The 19,123-nt window shown below is 43.6% G+C and overlaps 1 long non-coding RNA gene across 1 annotated transcript in view; it reads right to left on the bottom strand.

Moving 5' to 3' along the window:
- The window catches only part of LOC116669327, a 234,868-nt gene that overhangs the window by 69,005 nt on the left and 146,740 nt on the right, over window positions 1–19,123 (bottom strand). The window contains exon 3 of the long non-coding RNA XR_004326693.1: window positions 17,973–18,082. This is a non-coding gene — a long non-coding RNA (uncharacterized LOC116669327). The remainder of the gene's footprint in view (window positions 1–17,972; window positions 18,083–19,123) is intronic.

Below are 19,123 nucleotides of genomic sequence, written 5' to 3'. Positions count from 1 at the left end.
AGCGTGGGGGTGCCCACCTACTCCTTTGTAGAAAAGCAAACCTTGGGGGGTGGGAGAACACATCCCAAGCCACAGAAGGGACAGGCCTCAACGTGCACCACCAGAAAACCAGAGCTGACAGTTGCCCCCGTGTTTTAGACCGTATTGTCTTTGTCAGGCTGCTGCAAGACTTGTGAAGGGAGATGCAAACTGATGAAGCAGTGAGAGGGCTCAGGGAGAAACTGCCCCATGAGGTTTGGAGAGAAGTCGGGATGGTGGCCAGAGGTGATGACGGTGACTAGACAGCTGTGGGGCGCAGGAAGGGAGTTGCTCAAAGGAACAGTAACAGGAAGGCTGCCTAACACTTGCCTGCAGCCACTCATGGCCTGGACAAGGACCAGAGCAGAGTGACCCCAAGGGTGTGCGGCTGTGTGAGAGTGGCCTCCATCTTCCTCCTCCTGTGAACCTTCCTGAGGGGAAGTGGCATCCAGCCCCTGCTGCTATAACCTGTACAGACAAACAAGGCGGACCACCTCTTGCCATTGGCTGGTTCTGCTCAAATTCATGAAGCAAGGGCTTGAATCAGTTGGTGCCAGTGACAATGAACTCTCACATGGCCTTGGACAACTCATAAGCTGTGTGCAAAGATGGCGTCTTCACCAGTGCTGCTCTCTTACTGCTCTGGAGAGTGAATATCAGGCTTGCCAACCAGGTCAGAAAGACTGAAAGGGAGACAAAGAAGCACCTAGAAGTTTGCATCTCTCTGGGCTGGCGTCTTTCCATCTCAGGGCAGGGCAGTTCATGCACAGGCGGGGAAGCGGCATTGTTCCTTTACAAAGGGATTCAGGCCACAGTCGTCCCTTGCTTTCCGGGGAAGCTGGAGAGAAAGCGCCACTGCCACAGTGGTTTCACCGCAGCTTCCGCAGCCCCATCACTTGGTTTGTGAGAACCACCATTCTCGCCCTCAGCCTGGACTGACCAGGAAGGCAGGGGCAGAAGCGAGTCTGAACACTGCAGGTGTGGGCTGCTCTGTCCCCTCTCGGAGGGTCTAAGAGGAAGCTGTCGTGTCCAATGACCGTCTAAACAGGAATTCAGGGATTGGTTTGCTTTCTGTCAATGTTCTCCTTTTAGGGTTTTTCCAGTTAGATCTGGGCGGACATTTACACAACTGTCTAGTTTTCAGCTCCGGACACCCACACGTTCTGGAGTGATCATTCTTGGTCCCTGCAGAGTGTGGGAGTGTTAGGATGCGTGGATGTAGTCACAAGCCATGAACCAGAATTTTCTCCCCAAGGGTCACTTTGATTATGGGCAGTTATTCTTCAAATCTAAATTTCATTTGGTTATTGGGAAAATGGTGCATGTATTTTCAAACATCTAATGGGAACAATTATCCTTCTTTGATTCTTGCACCTTTGGGAGACTAGAGAAGTAGGCTCGTAGCTGGTTTTCCTAGCCTTGCTCCTTCCTCGCGTTTGCCTCTGTGCTTCTTCCTAGGATACAGACGCTTCTAATGCAAAACAGAACGTGTTCATCCTCGGCTTCCTGGCATTTGTCACCCACAGGGTCGTACTTAATATTCTGAGCTTAGAACAAAAAAGTCACCAGGAGTTAGCAAAATTTTTCAGTAAAGTGGTCAGAAAATAAGTATTTTAGGCTTTGTGGACCAGGAAGGGGAATCGAGTAACTTCTAGCAGAGAGACTAACAGTTGTTTTTTTGCATTTTACATTTAAAACTGTGGAAACCACTCCTAGTGGGCAGGCTGGACCAGAACGGGCACGTGTGCCAACCCTGGCTCTGAATGGCCTTATCCTGCCACCCCTGTGGCCTCGTCTCCGTCCTTCTGTCCAGCTGCCCTCGTACTCCAGGCTGCCCCATGCCCTCCCTCCTGATGTCAGCAAACAGCTCCTAGTCACCCGTCTCCGCATCGTGGTCTCTGTTGGGGAGGCCTGGCTTTCATCCTCTTCTTGTGGCTCCTCTGTTCTTTGTGCAACTTTCTAACGTCGCTAGCACAACAATTGGGCTCTGCTGGCTTTTTCATCTCCTGTAGGAAACGTGAAATCCTTGAGGGCACAAATGTTTTTGAATTATCTCTGAGTTCCCTGGGTCCAGCAATGGGCCTGGGATAGTGTAAGTGGTCAGCCAATGTTGAATTGGCCTGGCCGTCTTTATCTATTAAGGAAAACAGAAATGCAAATTTGATTGAAAAAAATTTGAGATTAAGTAAAATCCAGGACAACTGGGTTTTGGGTTTTTGGGGGGTTGTTTTTGTTTTGTTTTGTTTTGCCCTTTAACTTCTTTTTTTCCTTCTAAATTTTTCCCCTAAAATAAACACATTCCTGTGGAAGCTTCACAGCATAAACAGATCCATTCACAAGGATGCTGCCTCGAGGACCGTATCCAATTTAAGGTTAAGGTTAGGACTTGGTGCCAGTTTCAGCAAGTTTTGGTCCCCCAAAGAAGTTCTGATTTGATCTGAATTTAGTTTTATGCCTCATTACTTTTTAATACAAAATATGCCTAAGAAAATAAGGAAAAAGGAGACATCTCAATCAGAAAAAATATGAATTAAGCAGCACAAGGATTTTTTAAATTAGTAGACTTTATTTCTTCATGTTTACAGAAAAATTAGGATATTATAGCTCGAAATGCTGGACAAGAGTCTATTTTTAAAAATTTAATAATTTTCTGTGTTAGCCAGAGTTAGCAAAAGTATGAGTAAATAAGAATTCGTTGGGTATAATTTAGCAAAGCAGAGCAAACACTAAAAATTTTTATCTGTAAATCAGAAATCCTATCTCTGAGAATGCTTCCTTGGGAAAATATTAAATATATTCACCAAGTTTTGTTTTTAAGATTGCTCACTGCAGTACTGTGATACTGAAATTTATAATAAGAAATACATACTTGGTCCTAAAACCCTTGGAATTTCCTAAGTGATGAGAGTCATGGGGATGTCTTTTGTTATATTAATGAGGTTACTTTTGGGTAACTTAAAGATGGAGGCTGGTTGCCAGGGGAACCAAACCTGTGATCTGAGGGTTGAAACTTTCAGTCCTACCCCTTGACCTCAGAAGGGAGAGGAGCTGGAGGTTGAGTTTAATCATCAAAGGCCAAAGACTTAATCAATCATGCCTGTATAATGAAGCCTCCACAAAAACCCCAAAAGGATGGGGCTCAGAGAGCTTTGGCTTAGTGAACACGTGGAGGTGCTGGGAGAGGGGTGAGCCCAGAGAGCTTTGCACCTCTTCCCGCACTTTGCCTTGTGTATCACTTCCAACTGGCTGTTCCTGAGTTAGATCCGTTTGTAATGAGCCAGTGACCTAGTAAGTAGAATGTTTCTCTTGAGTTCTGTGAGCTGCTCTAAAAAATTCACCAAACCTAAGGAGGGGGTCGTGGAACGTCTGACCTACAGCCAGTCGGTCAGCAGCACGGGTGACAACTTGGACTTGCGACTGGCATCTGAAGTGGAGGGTGATCTTGTGGGACTGAGCCTTTAACCTGTGGGATCTGACACTACCTCCATGTAGCTAGTGCCAGAACTGACTTATTCTGGGGGGACACCTGGTTAGTTCTGCTGAGAACTGGAGAATTGGCTGGTGGTATTACAGAAAACACACATATTGGAAGGACTATTATAGAAACGAACGTTGATATAGCAATAACTATATCGATCTGTCAAAATATTATACAACCATCAAAAGTGATGTGATAAAAATGCTTAGTAAGATACAGACATGTTTATAATATGTTGTTTTAAAAAGCAGAATGAATATACAACAAACAAAAACAAATTAGTGTTACTATTTCAAGACAGGAAGTATATTATGAACCAGTGGTTATCTTGAAAAAGCAAGATCATGTGAGATTACAAATGCGACTGCTACACTCTCAGGTCATTCTAAGGGACTTCCTCTTTCTACAAGTGGTCACGGTGTCTCCTGAATATGGTTTCTGTGGCTCACTCTGCCTCTCAGGCTGCTCACCAGCAGCCAGAGGGCTCTTTCTCAAGCTGTAAATCAGATCATGCCATTTTCTGCTTCTAATTAGACTCAGAACAAAATCCAGACCCCTTCCCATGACCTAAAATGTGCTCCCGGCCTGCTTCTGCCTCTCCTGTCTCACACCACGTCTCAGCCTGCTCCCTCGGCTAAAGGGAGTGAAGAAAGCATCACTTCCTTCACATCTCTCCCACACGCCTCTGCCCACTAAGGTCTTGTGGGCCGTTCCTTGTGCTGGGATGCGTTCTCTGTTCACGGGACCAGCTGCCTTCAGCCCTCCAGGATCCCTGTGTCGCTGACGCAGAGAGGCCTCCAAGCCTCTCCGCGGTTCTAACCCATTATCCTACTTACAGCTTTCACCCAGCGGTCAATGATCTTGTTTAATCATTGCACACATGTCCACTCTCTGTCTCTCCAGAATGCAATTTCCGTAGGGCAAGCACCCTGTCTGTCTTGTTCTTGGCTGGATCCCTGTTCCCGAGTCCAAGCTGCTTCTGCTCACCACACAAAAGGCCAGCAAATCAAGGGACCAGTTGAAGAGGCAAGGGATAGTGATTTTATTCAGAAATCCAGCAGACCGAGAAGATGGTAGACTAGTGTCCCAAAGAAACATCTTGCCTGAGTTAGAATTCATGCTTCTTCTATACCAGAAGGGGAGGGAGTGAAGTCAAACATTCCCTGGTTCTGGTCAGCCTCCGGAGGGGCTGTGTTAATTTCCTGTGAGCTAAACAAAGGTATTTTAGCTCATTACCTGGGAGGCAGGGTTCCTAGAAAAGGGCCATTGTGTATAATTTAAGCTTATTGCCAACATCCATTTAGTGATTAACTTGTAGTAAAAGCAACAGAATACAGAGGTTAAAGAAACAGATCCAACGTGGAGGCAGATTTGTTCTTCTCTGTTCCATCCCCAGTGTCTAAACCTGTGCGCAGCGTGTGGAAGCCGGGCAGTCAGTATCTGCTGAAGACACTGGTCAAACCCTGTGCTGTGCTCTTCAGAGCTCTGGGAAATAGGGAACAGAAGCCCAAAGGGTTCTCCTGGGATCGACGATTTCCAGTTCACAGAGGCAGAGTTTCTGAAGGGCAGCTTCACTGGGGTCCACGTTCTTGCCGACCTCTTAACATGCCGTGGTATCAGGTACCTCCCTCCTGCTCCTCTTCCAGCCTCAATGACTCTGCTTTCCTTCTTGTCTGAATCCTGCCCAGATCAAAAGGCCTGGCTCACAGTCCATCAAGTGGTGGCATGCACATAGTAGTTCCACAGAAGTGCATTTTTATCTCACTGGATTGTCTCCTATCACATGTCACTGCAGGTGGAAACACTGTAGTGTGAACAGCACGAGACCAAAGGGAAGAAGCCTGGCTCGGCATCACACAGCTTTGCACTTTCTGAATGAATTTGAGCAAGTCATTGAGTTTCTCTGGGTTTGTCTGCTTAGATGAACACTGCTTATTATGAGATAAAAGGCTATGGCAGGTAAAAGTGCCCTCCAAAACACCCTGACACACATGGATACTCAACAGGGAGTGTTCATTCATTCATCTTAGCCTTTACACAACTAGTGCAAAGGAAAAGACTCTGTACAGAGGATTCTGCTAATGTCAGTGTAACCTGCTCCCAGGGAAAGGCTATTTGAGTGCCTGGGCAAAGACAAACAGCTAAAAGCTCACTATTACCATTTAATGCTGGGGTACCAGAAGGAAGGCTGGTCAAGAAAGAAGACTCTGCCAAAGAAGACATACAAATGGCCAACAAGCACATGAAAAGATGCTCAACGTTGCTAGCTATGAGAAATGCAAATCAAAACCACAGTGAGGTATCACCTTACACTGGTCAGAATGGCCATCAGTAAAATGTCCATGAACAATAAATGCTGGAGAGGGAACCCTCCTACACTGTTGGCAGCAGTGTAATTTGTTGCAGCCACTATGGAAAACAACATGGAGATTCCTTTAAAAAAATAAAAATAGAGTTACCATGTGATCCAGCAATCCCACTCCTGGGCAAATATCCAAAAGAAAACTCATAAATTCGAAAACATACATGCAACCCAGTGTTCACAGCAGCACTATTAACAATAGGCAAGACATGGAAGCAACCTAAGTGTTCATCGACAGATGACTGGATAGAGATGTGGTACACATACATACACAATGGAATACTACTCAGCCTTATAAAAAAAAAAAGAACAAAATAATGCCACTTGCAGCAACATGGATGGACCTGGAGATCGTCATACGCAGTGAAGTAAGTCAGACAGAGAAAGACAAATATCATATGATATCACTTACATCTGGAATCTAAGAAGGGACACTAATGAACTTATTTACAAAACAGAGACAGACTCTCAGACATAGAGAACAAACTTACAGTTACCAAAGGGGAAAGGGGGAGCATAAATTAGGAGTTTGGATTAGCAGATACACATTACTATATAAAAAATAGATAAAAGCAAGGTCCTACTGTGCAGCACAGGGAACTACATTCAATGCCTTGTAATGGCCTATAACGGAAAAGAACATGCATGTATGTATATGTGTAACTGAATCACCATGCTGTGCACCAGAAACTAACACAACACTCTGTATCAAACATACTTCAATTTAAAAGTAAGAGGGAAAAGAGATGTTACTTCTTTCAGACAGATGAGGTAAAGCTGCAGAAATGCAGAGTGTATGTTTCCCACACGAGCAGGGTGGACACATCATTCTGTCCCTGTCTTCTGGCCACTCCTCCATCCCAGCTGGAGAGCGGGTGCATGAGTGGCGGGTAAGGGCCTGAGGTCTGGCATCAAACAGCCTGAGTCTGACTTGTGGTTCTGCCACTTACTGCCTGTGTGTGTCTGTGGCCAAGCTACTGAACTGCGGCCTAGTTTTCTCATCTCTAAAGTGGGGATAACAATACCGTTTTGAGGATGACACGAGATGGCGCATAACGAGAGTCAGCACAGTGCCGGATACGTGGTGCGATGTCAATAAATCCAGTGCCGTGATCACTTTCATCAGCTCCAAGGGCTTTGACTCACATCCAGTTGTCAGCACCTCTCACGCCCACCCTTGGTGCCCACGCCCTGACAGCCTTTTCTGCTTATCAATCTGGCCTGACGTGTCTGACAACAGCCGATCCTGTGACGGAGGCTCCACCTTGCTTCTCAAGCAGTGTTTCCAGCCCAGCTTGGATGCTCCTGACTCCGTGGCCGCACCTTTCTCCCCTGCGGCTTCTTACGCAGGGCTTGCGCAGGTTTTTCAGTGTGGGTTTGAATGGCAGCTGGTGTGTGGAAGGCAGAAGGTATTGTGTGAGGGAGGGGACCCCAGTTACTGACCCTGGACAAGTCACAAGGCTGAAGAGGATAGACTCTTAAGATACTGGGAAGCTTAATGCTGCTGACTGACCTGTGAACCTTCGTGGCACGGATGCAGACAGGCCGGTACTAGGGTGACATCCGTGAGAAAAATCAGAGATGACACCTTACTGAGAACCTGCGGTGCACGAGAATGAGGGACCGAGCATACCTGCAGCAACAGGAGGGTGGGCAGTGCCAGGGAGAAGGAACACTGAGATGAGAGCTCTTACTTTTCTAGAGCTTTCCAGTCTGGGGAGGCAGGATGTGCAGGGATGAATAAACGGGTGGATAGAGGAAGCCCTGTTTTACAGAAAAGAAAACTGAGACAGAATCGCAGTAACCTCGCTAGCCAAAGGCCCCGCAGGTAGCGTGCGTGGGGTGGGCGGACTTACAGTCACAGCACGTGCTATGGCACAGTCAGAGAGAAACTGTATCTGTTTGGTGTTCATGGCTTTTCTCAGGAGACTCATTCATTAGGAAAGTATGAGTGCAGAGACCTTAGCAGCAGCCTGCAGACAGGGGCATTCACAAAATACAGGAAATGCCTCCACCCCCAACCTCGAGATTGGCTTGCTGTTTCTGCCCTGTATTTTGACTGGGGGCCACTGGGGACCATTGCGTGCCCTGCCCAGGGCAGCATTTCAGCCCATCTACCACTGGGCATCTGTAAATGCAGATGAACAAGCAGACTTGACAAGGCGGTACTAGGTGTTCATAAACTCTTCAGCGTTTGCCAGAGAGAAGCCCAACCTCTGTAGCACTCAGTGTTTACCAACATGACTGTCAGACCCGATGGCAGCGTAATGACAGCCCCTGACACGTCAGTTGGAGGAATTCCCTGGGATCAGATAATAGAAAATTCACTGGCCACTGAAACACAAAACGCAGCCTTCAGCTCCGAGTCTGCCCGGTATGCTGCCTCCCTTTCTCCCCACTATGAGACTGAAATGCTCCCTTCCTCTCTCCTGGTGTGTAAGTACACTCAGGAGAAGGAAATAATGTTGTTCAATATATTTTGGCACCAAATCATTTCAAGTAAATGGAGCTGCAAAATGAAATGCTACGAATGAAGACGATTACCTTCGTCACACCTTTGTGGGTGGCCCATTTCTTGGCAACTTACTCATATTGAATGCTTAATAAACCGTAATTTAAAACTCACCTTGTATGCAAATTTCTAAACGGATACTGTTATCCATTATACTCTGTTTTCTTGTGTTCTTGGCAGAATTTGTCACCATCCCACCTCCTAGGAAAGTAAATGGATGAACACATGTAGTTCTAAAGGCTGATAGATTCCACTGGAGAGAACAGACATGTATCAAAAGGGGCTTTATTTCTGTTCTCCACAAAAAGGCAGAGAGGCTGGCATTCAATCTGCCTCTTCCATTCATTTTTTAAGGGGGCAATGAACACAGTGAGGGGTAGGTGTTTATTTGCATCTTCCTGAAAACAAAGTGCAAAACAGCTCTTGAAAGAGGAGTGGCCCAGGGTAAGGCATGTCTTTCTCAGAGTGCATGTGATTTCCAAAGTAATTCTATATATTAGTGGTGAAAGGAAACACTTCTATACATCAACTACAGGAGAACTCTGTGTTCCTCTCTTACTATTGCTACCTAAAACTTGGCATTTGCCACCTGCCTCTACAAGGATTGGACCACTTGCCATCTACCTCTGCTGGGATTAACTCATGAGCCACTGCAGCCGCTGACCTCCAACACTCCCAGAAAGGAATTCAGGAATGAGGTGCTCTGTGCTCTGGGGAAACTGGCTGAACAGGCCTTCAGATAGTTAGATATTTTCAGGAACGATTTTATGAGCCCAATTCTTGGGTCTCCTCATATCTAGAAAAGCACTAAAATCACTAAAGATGCCCTGCTCCTTGTGACCAGCAGCAGGCCTCTGCCGAAATGTGTGCTTGACTGCACGTGCCCCCTTCACTGAAGTCATATGTAACACTGAACTCCCCTGCCTCTCTGGAACAGCTTCTCAGGACGTTCTGAGATGTCATCTCCCAGACTCTAGTCCTCATTTTGCCCTGAATAAAACTTAAGTCACAACTCCCACGTCGTGTGATTTTTATCTCAGTTGACACTATCCACGTCCCTTCTGGTCACCAAACTTGTGGGGTTTCCGCCAGCTGGCTAATTTGCTCGGGTGTCCTACAGTCCAACTCAATCTGCTACTGTCTGTGTGGAGATGGTGTCACACCCCACAGGGTAAGGGGGCAGATACGTTTCTTTGGCATAAGGATATTTTGAGATCATTGTTTCTGAGAGGCTAAAAACACGGGAGAATCTCTGAAAACAAAGAACAAGTTGCCCTTCTGGGAGGGAAATTTACATTTACAAGGACACTCCATTTGTGACCTTGCCCTTGTTTACTGTGCTTTTCCTGTTCAGTTCCCATAACTGACTCCCAACTCCCCAAGGTCTTTCGTCTTCAGCTGGTATTTAAGGTGAGGGGTTGAGCTGTTTGGGGGAGTTGCTCCGTGTTCCTGGGATCTCCCATGTATACAGGAGGTATCCGTGTTATTAAACTTGTTTGTTTTTCTCCTGTTAATCTGTCTTTTATGACTGGGTTTCTCCACCAAGAATTCAGAAGGGCAGAGGGAACTTTTTTTTTTTCCTCCTCTACAGCTCAGTCCAACAAGGCTGGCCCCACTTCAGATGCCAAACACAACTCCTGGGCCTCCTGTACTTCTGACTGACAAGCTATAAACTGAGGCTTCCCATGACCCCCTCCTCAGGTTTGACAGTTTGCTAGGATGGCTCACAGAACTCAGGAAAACACTTTTATCAACTAGATGACCAGTCTATTATAAAAGAATACAGCTCAGGAACAGCCAGAAGTAAGAGCTACACAGGGCAAAGTACCCTCTGGATGCACTGACCTCCCAGCACCTCCATGTGTTCACCAAACTGGAAGCTCTCCAAACTGTAGATTAGCTTTCTTCATGCAGGTTTTATTAGGTAGGCATGACTGACTGAATCACTGGCCATCAGTAACTGGCTCAGCCTCCACTCCCTCTCTCCCTGGGAGTTGGAGGGCTTTGGGAAGGTGGGGGCGGGAGCGGAAGCCGAACGTTCCAGCCCTCTAACCATGTGGTTAGCTTCTCTGGCAACCGGTCCCCATCCTTATTGGCTTTCCAAACGTCACCTCGTTAATACAAACTCAGGTGTGGTTGAAAGGGGTTTGTTATATGAGTAACACAAGCCTGTCTTCTCACCGTTAACACTCATCACTTAGGAAATCCCAAAAGTCTACTCCAGGAATGAGGACAAGGACCAGTATATTATACATCACACTATCACCGGTGCTGTACAACTGCCAAGTTCAAACCTAATTTTATAGGCTCTCCTATCAAATTTTGGAGTTGGATGGGACCTTACATCAAGTCCAACACTCATTTTGCTGAAGAGTCACTGGGTGCAATCAGTGCAAGTGACTTACGATTTTTACACTTAAAAATGGTGCACCCCAAGCAGGCATCTTCCTTGCTGTCAGGAGGAAGCTCTATCCAGTTGCTGTCTCCCACTGCTCATTTCCTGTCTCACCATCCTGGGTGGTAGGAAGTAGGTGGTCATGAGGGGTCTCACAAGAGATGGGGTTAGAAAGTGCCTTGTAGATGGTCGGGATTTTATAGATGAAAGAGGGCAGGCCTTGGATGATGTCACAGCTTGTGTAATGCTCCAGGTGTAGGACCTATGAAATGTGTTTGTAGGACACCAACTACATTCTCCTTCCCAAAGGCTGTCTTTATAGAGGGGGCAGGAGGCCATGTGGAATTCAAAATTAAAGGCAAACTGGAGGCAGGTCATGGATAGTCTTGAGTACCCTCCCTGAACTATCTCCAACCCAGATTTATCCACTGAGTGACAGGAAGTCTTTGAAAGTTGTGAAATATGAGAGAAACTCAGAACAGCGGTGTTCCAGGAAGATTAATCAAGTGGCAACGTGCAGAATGGTTCAGGCCAAGGGACTTCTTGCCTTAATGTTGCCTAGGGTAGACATTGTAATTTTTTTGTCTAGCACATCATCCCCACCTCCTTGGATATCAGAAGTCCTCTTCCCCTCCTGGAACACTTCGCACATGGCTAAGATGGATGCTGTCCCACCAGAGTACCACCATCACAGAGGAGGGCCTGCCACTCAGTCTGGGGAAAGCCCATCCACCTCTGGCCATAAATTCTCATCTAGGAATAAACATTTGTCCCACATCAGGATAATTAGAATCTTCCCCAGTGTTCTTCTGCCAGAACCATTAAGAAACTCTTCCAGGGGAACTGCTAAGGAGGTATTTGTGATGGAGGGGCCACAGCAGCCACTTTGCACAACACAGTGAGGAGGGTTTCCTGGTTGATAAGCTTAATCCAAGTCCTTGTAAGTGGTAACTACTAAGCTTTAGTGGCAAAAGGAGGTGGCCCAGAGCTGAGTTTGAGAGTTGAGTTGCTCTGCATGAGAAAATGGGAAGAATCTGTTTCTGTATTTTCTTAATTAATGCCTGTTAAAGGAAACCTTTTTTAAAAGGCTGCCACATAACAACATAGTCCTGTGGTAATTTGGGGGAATGAAAGTGTGGGAGGCAGATGGGAGTGGAATGAAGGCAACAGAGAAGAATCAGAACAAGAGAAAATGGAGGAACTGGGACCTCACTTTTGAACCCGGAAACTGGATTGGAGACCAAAAGAAAACTGAATTTGAAAATGAAATGAAATGAAATGAAAAATGAAATTTGAAAATGAAAGGTCAGCACAACAGGAAAGGTCAGCATGGTGCAAGATGGGAAGGCCACTCTTGGAAGAAGCCAACGCATGAGGAAGTGAGAACCCAAGTTCCCGGGGAATTCTCAGAAAAGTCCCTCTCAGGGACTTTCCACAAGATGTGAGTAGGGGGTTCAGGCCAGTCTCTTCTAGATTAAGGGGCTTTATAATCCTGAGAACTTACGGGAACATGTCAAACTTTAGTGGAAAGAACTGGCCTCAGGGTGAGAAGGCCTGGCTCCAGCGTTCACTTAGTTCTGTGTCAACCTGTCTGGACTTTCTGACTCAATTTCCTTCCCTACAAAAGGATGGACTTGGACTGGAGGAACTTAAATGGCCCTTTCAATTTTAAAATACCACTATCTGTGATTACAAACAAGCCGTGCGGGATGCCTGCATGGAACAGAAAACAAGGTGGAACCCGTGGAGATGCACATTTCTTAGGGGGTGAGGGCGCTTTTGTGGCTCTCTTCTTAGTCTGGAAAGATCCAGGAATAACACCCTTCTGAAAGTTTAGGTTGTTCAATAGATACAGGACCCGAGAGGGCTGGATAACAGCTCCAATCAACAGGACCTGTTTAATACGCTTGCTCTGTGCCAGGCACAGAGAAATATGATTTACATGTATCAACCTTGCAACACAGCTTTAGGGCAGGGACTAGTGCCATCCCTTTCCCAGGGAACTGAGCCACCACGATCAAGCAGCTTTCCCAGTTCACACCCGCTGAGGGTCCACACTGGGATTAGCATGATCACCCTGGTGGTCAGAGTCCACAGGCTATTTCCTGAACAACCACATCACCCTGCCACACAGTGGTGGACAGCTGAATTGGCAACGCCACTTCCGCTCATGATCTGCCACACAAGCCTCAGAACACCCCTTCATGGCGGTAGGACCAGGACTACCGCTCCTGTTTTATAGTTGAAGAAATGGAAGGATCTGCCCAGACCTCAGAGAGTAGCTCCAGGACCCAGACCCAGATGTTCTAATAACAAAGCAGTCTCCTGCTGGGGCACATACCAGGGTCATAGACAAAGGCAATAAAATCTTCCAGATGTGCTTTCAGGAACCTGAAATTCGGATACTCTGAGTTCTTCAAACTGAAGGAGCTGAAAAGGACCTATCTGACCTGAGGCTGTGGATTAAACGTTACATTGTGTGCACAATGGCTCTCTTACCCACTCCCTCCTTCTGCTCTAGAATGATCCACTGGCATGCAACTAAATAGAAACCAGCAGCCTCCATCAGAACCTCCTGCCAGCATCTCTCTCCTTTGCAAACTTGGAATTCACAGTGCATGCTGGGTTCCTGGGTCAGGACCAGGAAGCTGAGCGCTGGTATACAAAGATGACCTGCAGGGGTCCGAGGGGGTGACTCAGACACTGGCAGGGCTTGGCAGTGCCAGAGCATGAACACACAGGCTCACACGGACAAACACGGCCATCCTGTCTCCACAGTGTCTGCCTGGGAGTGGAAATGCATGTCTCTTCAGTGGTTTCTAACCAGTGTTTTGACTCAGCTGTTGTAATGAGGCCAAAACACCAGCCAGCCTTCCATGAAGTCCTCAGATTAAAGGCCACTTACTGCCTCTGTCTAACATCAGTAATGCCTCATTCGCAGCTACCCCAATTTTAGCCACAGTTATCAGCTCCAGTTTGTGGAAATTCGGCTTGATGATGTCAGCAGCAGATTTAGCTCCCTGGCTTCAATCGGGGTTTTCAGAAGGAAGTGCATTCTTCAACTAAGGGACCACTTGAAACCTGCAGGAGCAACAGCTCACTGTAGTTTCGATCTGCATTTTCCTGATGGTTAGAGAAGTTGGGGGTGGGAGGGGGCGCTGATTCTAAGGCTAAGACAGAGAAAATATAAGATGAGCCTCAAGGGTCAGGCAGCACCGGAAAGCAGTGAATGCTAATGAATAGATGGATGGATAGATGGGGGTGGATGGATGGACAGATGGACAGAGCAGGTCAAAAAGCCCTAGGAGTTAACCCAAAAGAGATCCCAATGGCAAAATAAATAATGACAACATTTAGTGCTGGATTATAACCTGAAGAATAAAACAAATATCCACAAGTGCTTACTGAGATAAAGAGCCAATTAAGTAAATCAGTAATTAGAGGGGAAGGGACAAATATTCTGTACAGAAGAATTTCCAATTAATACACGTAGAATGAACGAGAGAATTAAAATATCACCATTAGAATACCAAAGTGATAATTGCTGCCGGCGAGATCCACTGATGAAGGCGAAAATTAGTGGGTGAAGCTTCAAGGATATTTTAAACAGGGTGTTTGCATAACCCCCAAGTTCGTCCCACTGTATCTGTTAATTACTGTAGGTGGCTTTAACATATGTTTGCAAATTATCTGGTACCCCTCCCTCCGAGAGGTGGGACTTCACTTCCCTCCCCCCTTGAATTTGAGCTGGATTTAGTGATTGCTTCTGATAAATAGCATATAGAAAGGGAAAAATAATGATTTTACAGTGCAGAAACCTGACAGACACCATCTTCAGGAAGTGGACAAACACAGTATCACCCGCTGTGTCCTGACACCACGGCGTCCTGACACACGCAGTGAGCAGAGGCTGTCCCTGTCGTGTTACCCGCCCCCCTAAATCCATTACCCCAGGATAGTCATCAGAAATCATGAGATGAACCTAAACTGAGGGATGTCCTATAAGATACCTGAACAGTTCTCTTCAAAAGTGCCAACATGAAAAACAAGGAAAGATGAAGGCAACTTCATAGATTGGGAAGACAAACAAGACACAAATGGGTGTAACGTACAGTCCTGGACTGGATGCAGAAACAGGAAACACCATTACTGGAAAAACTGATGATGCCCTGACGAAGTGTTAATTTAGCTATACCGACCATGGTTATGTAAGAAGGTAAGATGAGGGAAACTGGGTGAAGAATGTGTAGGAAACCTCTGTAACCTCTTTGAAATCTAAAATTATTTAGAAATCGAAAAAACATTTTTTTTTAAACCACGAGCATACTTAAATTAATTTAAAGAATCCCAGCCATATGACGAATGTAAGAAACACACCCCTAAAACAAAGTATCATGCAAAAGAAAATTACACACACACACTATACATACACACACACACACACACACACACACACACACACACACACACATATATATTATAGATAAGAACATATATTAGGTATGTTTGAGCAAAAAGGAAAGCAAAGTGATAAGGTTACTATTAACACTACATGCAGGGCAAAATGCATTAAAGGGAAAATAATTCATTTCAGTTTGATAATAATTACCAACCTCGGTAAAGATATAATGGCATGAAACTTTATCAATCAAATGAACTGTCTCCACAATATATAAGGTAAAAATTCTTGTATGTGTAGACAACATTATCAGAAATATGAATGTTGATGATTTTAACATACCACATTTGGTCAAGTAGACATAGCATGCATAATTGGATAATAAAAGAAGTAAGGTTGATTTACTAGATACGCCAAACTTTTTAACCAACAGAGAATACATATTCTTTACAAGGTCCCAAGGGGAACTTAAAAATTGATCATAATCTGCAAGACAAAAAACCTTCAAAGATTTCTAAAAGGAAAAGAATGTAAAGGCTATCTTATGTGGTTACATTGCAATAAAACTAGAAATTGACCGAATTTAAAACAAACGCAGCAAAAAAACTACTCAGAAATGAGGAAAAAAGAAACTAACATTGTCCTACAAATATTGTGCAAAGAAGGTAATAAAAATTTCAATGACAGAACATTGAAGTGAAAACAAAACTGAGAACATTATACAGAATTTAAAACCTCAGAATTTAGTCAAAACCATAGTCAGAGGCAAATTATAGATTAAATGCTTTCATTTCAAAAAAGAATAAGAAAAACTAAATTAAATGATCAAGTCAATAAGACGGAAATTGGGCAATAACCACAAATTCAGGACAAAGAATAAAGTTAGAAAAATAATTTTTAAAGGAGGAAATAAAAACAATAATTTAAGGCTGGTTCTTTAAAAATAAATAACATAGGTAAAGCTCTGCTTATTTTAATCAAGAAAAAAAAAAGAAAGAAAGAAAGAAAGAAGTAACCACGGGAAAAAATGTAGAGAAAATTTTAAATATTAAAATCTCAAAAAATGGATACTATTTTGAAAAAAAATGATTAAAATAATTGACTTAGGAAGTAGAACATTCATACTAAAAAAAGAAAAGAAATTAAAGCTCAATGAAACAGATGTGTGAAAAAAGATCCATACATTTTCTTCAGCCAAATGGTTCCAGAAAGCTGGACAGCCACATAGAAATCAATGGAGTTAGAACACTCCCTCACACCATACACAAAAATAAACTCAAAATGGCTTAAGGACATAAACAGAAGTTATGATACCTTAGAACAGAGGGAAAACATTCTCTGACAAATCGTAGCAATATTTTCTTGTATCAGTCTCCCAAAGTAGAAGAAATAAAAGCAAAAATAAAACAAATGGGACCTAATCAAAAGTATAAGCTTTTGCATAGCAAAGGAAACCATAAACAAAACAAAAAGACAGCCTACCGACTGGAAGAAAATGATACGACTCACAGGGGATTAATTTCCAAAACATATAAACAGCTCATATAACTCAATAATAAAAACAAGCAAAAATCCGAACAACCCAATCAAAAAAATGGGCAGAAGACCTAAATAGACATTCTCCAAAAATGACATACAGATGATCAACAGATACATGAAAAGATGTTTCACTTCGCTATTTATTAGAGAACTGCAAATGAAAACCACAAAGAGGTATCACTTCACACCTGTGAGGATGGCCATCATCACAAAGTCTACAAATAATAGATGCTGGAGAGAGTGTGGTGAAAAGAGAACCCTCTTATACCGCTGGTGGGAATACAAATTAGTGTAGCCATTATGGAGAACAGTATGGAGATTCCTTAAAAAATTGAAAGTGGAGTTACCATATGATTCAGCAATCCCACTCCTGGGTATACATCTGGAAAAAGATGAGAACTTTCATTTGAAAAAGATACACGCACCCCAATCTTCATAGAAGTACTTTCTACAACAGCCAAGACATGGAAGCAATCTTAGTATCCATAAACAGATGAATGGATAAAGAAGACGTGGTGTATATGTATACAATGGAAGATCACTCAGACATAAGAAAGGATGAAATAATGCCATTTGCAGCAACATGGATGGACCTAAAGATTATCATCATACTAAGTGAAGACAGACAGAGAAAGACAAATATCATATGATATCACTTTTATATGGAATCTAAAATATGATACAAATGAACTTATTTACAAAACAGAAATAGACTCAGACACAGGAAACAAACTGACGGTTACCAAAGGGGAAGTGGGGGGAAGGATAAATTAGGAGTACAGGACTAACAGATATACACTACTATATATAACATAGATAACAAGGATTTACTGTATGGCACTGGGAACTATATTCAATATCTTGTAGTAACCTATAGTGGAAAAGAATTGAAAAAAAGCATATATACACACACACACACACACACATACATATACATATATATATATATATATGTATGTGTAACCAAGTCACTTAGCTATACACCTGAAACTAACTCACCATTGTAAATCAACTATACCTCATTAAAAACATTTTTAAATGTGCATTATGAAAATTTACTCTAGAAAAAGTTGAAAATTTATCCAAATCACAAGTACAATGATATATATACATTCATCAGGAGGGAAGGAGAATGAAGAATTCAGTATCATCTCTTCTTATTTTACCAGTGCATTTTTAATCACTAATAGACGTGAAAACTATTGAGATGGCCACAGAAGCTTTTCTTTGGGGGCACTGAATGGGTACTTTTCTCAACCATGGACTGACCTTGTATCCTTTGAAACTGCTTTGCTGCAGGGTTTTTGTCTCTGACAATCATCCATGCTGTTCCATGTGTCAGTAGTCTGTTCATTTTGATGGCTGATTGGTATTCAATTCTGTAAATGGAATTCAATTCAGTTCAGTCCAGTCCAATCCAATCCTACTCTATTAAATTTTATAGAACTCAAATTCTAAGATATACCACAGTTTGTTTACCCATTCTACAGTAAATGGACATTTGTGGGTCTTTCCCATCCCACAAATCCCCAGTTTTTGGTTTACACAAATAAAGCTTCTATAAACATTCTTGTACAAGAAATTCTCAGAGCTGTGACCTCTTATTGCAGGTTAAGTCCCTAGAAGCAGAGCCTGATACTTGGATTCTGGTGCAGATAATTTATTTCAGGAGTGCTCTCAGGAGAAACCTAAAAGGGAGGAAGGAAGCAGAGTAAGGATGAGGTCATAGGTCAAATCTTGGATTATCCTTGAGACAAGGGGGCTGACCTTCTGTACTTTGTATCAGTCATCAGTTGTGCTGACCCCTTCTCAGAGTGGGAGTATAACTTCTTGAATGAGGTGGCACCTATCAGCTGAGGACAATTCTCTTGAGGGGGAGCAGCTGTGAGCCATCAGCCACCAATACTAACAGCAGATGCAGGAAGCGTTCCTTGACCTGGTAGAGCCTTTTTGTGGACGTATGTTTTGACATCTCTTGGGTAAATAACTCAGAGTCAAATTGCTGGGTCACAGGATAGAGGTATGACTTCAAACATATTTTCTGAATTAGTTTTACCATTTTACATCCCCATCAGCGAGTATCAGAGCTTCAGTTTCTTCACCTCTTCACCAGCATGTGTGGCTGACAGTCATTTAATATTAACTATTCTACTGGATACAAAGTGCTATCTCACTGCACATTTATTTTGTGTTTTCCTGATGATCAATGATCTCGTATCTTTTATGAAGGTTTCTTCATGACTTTTTCCCATTTTAAAATTTCAAGGTCTTCATTATTAATAACTAATAATTCCAGATATGCCTTGGTGATGTAAAAGTATTGTGAATATTTTTTCCTAGTCTGCGGCTTCCTTTAATGGTGTTTTTTATGAGCAGATTTAATTCTGATGAATTCATATTATTAATTATGCATGGTTAAT

Source organism: Camelus ferus, chromosome 16, assembly GCF_009834535.1.
Source record: "Camelus ferus isolate YT-003-E chromosome 16, BCGSAC_Cfer_1.0, whole genome shotgun sequence".
Lineage (NCBI taxonomy): Eukaryota > Metazoa > Chordata > Mammalia > Artiodactyla > Camelidae > Camelus > Camelus ferus.
The sequence above is the reverse complement of the archived record's forward strand: the minus strand, read 5'-3'. Positions and strand labels throughout refer to the sequence as shown.